Source organism: Xyrauchen texanus, chromosome 5 (assembly GCF_025860055.1).
Source record: "Xyrauchen texanus isolate HMW12.3.18 chromosome 5, RBS_HiC_50CHRs, whole genome shotgun sequence".
Classification (NCBI taxonomy): Eukaryota; Metazoa; Chordata; class Actinopteri; order Cypriniformes; family Catostomidae; genus Xyrauchen; species Xyrauchen texanus.
The window spans coordinates 35306054-35307697 of record NC_068280.1 but is presented as its reverse complement, the minus strand read 5'-3'; positions in this window follow the sequence as shown (position 1 = coordinate 35307697).

Below are 1644 nucleotides of genomic sequence, written 5' to 3'. Positions count from 1 at the left end.
ACAAAACTCTCCCGAATGAGCACAAAAAGAAAAAAAAAAGGCGCTCAATTTCCTCGGACAGTCAAGTGGATGTTCAGTGAGTCAGTCCACTCGGCAGCAACATGAGTGCCACAAAATAGCTTACTCACTCCATTGATTTTATGAAGGACATTGCTTGCTGGGAACATGTGAACATTTTACGGCCATCCTTATCATCTAGTCTCAATTTGGCCAGGAGCATCAGTGCAAAAGCGACCTTCTGTTAATGTAAGAGTTTCTTGTATTCCTTGAATCAATCACGTCACATCTTGTTGAATGCGCAAAGTCTGGGAACAAGAAAATGCTGTGGTTCTTCCAAGAAAGACTTCCTTTACTCCTCGCCTCAAATAACACCAAATATTTATCGGATGATCTCAGAAATTTGGTTAGAATTGATCGGCAGATCGCTGAGCTATAACCCTGTAAGCTTACTCGATTTCAAGCAGACTGGGAAAGAGCCTGTCCAGGAATTTCACCATATGCTGACCTTCAGGAATTCCAACAATACAAATGTTATTCTGCTAGCTACGGTTCTCCATGTCCTCCAACTTCTCCCAGACATGCTCTAAATTCACCTTGGTCGCTAGTGGATTAGCAGATCCCTCTCCGATGATTCCAGATAATCGATCCATTTCTCAACATCCCCCACTCTTGAAACCAACTCAGTGAATTTCGTCTCCATGGCAGTGATCAATCGACATATTACAGCAAGATCCTCCAAGTCAGCCACGACCTTCATCAGCTTTTCCGGCATTTTCAAAATTTCTCGCCGAATTTCACTTTTTTCTCCAACCAAATCAACTCCCGGGCTCAGGCCTTGTCAGGGGTGTCCGCTTGAGCGCGTACATGTATTTTAATGTCTCCAAAGCCCAAGGATTTTGAATTCTTTGACATAATGTCCCCCTAGAACAATTATGGAACAGAGTGTATCGAATCTCACCGGTTTGTTACATTAATAGTGTTAAAACTAGCAAAGTGCACAGAGCTCGCCATTCACTCGTCCGAACCTTGCATAGCGTCACATGACTCCCACCATTCACTTGTATTGAATGAACCTACAAAGCTAAGATATTCTTCTAATAATCTTTGTTTGTGTTCAGCAAAAGAAACAAAGTCATACATATCTGGAATATAAGTAAATTATGAGAGAATTTTCATTTTTGGGTGAACTATCCCTTTAAGGACTTTTAATTTGCACGATAAACGTGTGTCATTTCCTGAGCAGGCAGTTTAGATATTTAATAAGAACATTTTACTTGTGGAGTACATTTAGGTCAAGTCTTGGTTGCAGACATTTTGAGTGGAAATTGAGCTGTATGACTAACCATTTCGTTCATTTTTGTACACAAAATCTGATCATCTGAGAGCTTCATACAGTACCTAGAGTAGTTTGGCAATAAATAATTAAATTGACTATTTATTTAGGGTGGTAATATATAGTGCAAGTCAAGTTACAAGAGGTACAATTCCCACAAGGTAGTCGGTGCATGATTTTTATCATCAGCTTCACCAACACGATGAGCGAGACACCTCATAGAGAGAGAGAAAGAGAGAGAGAGAGAGAGAGAGAGAGAGAGAGAGAGTGTGCGTGTGTGTGTGTGTATGGGACGGTAATAACAAGTGTAT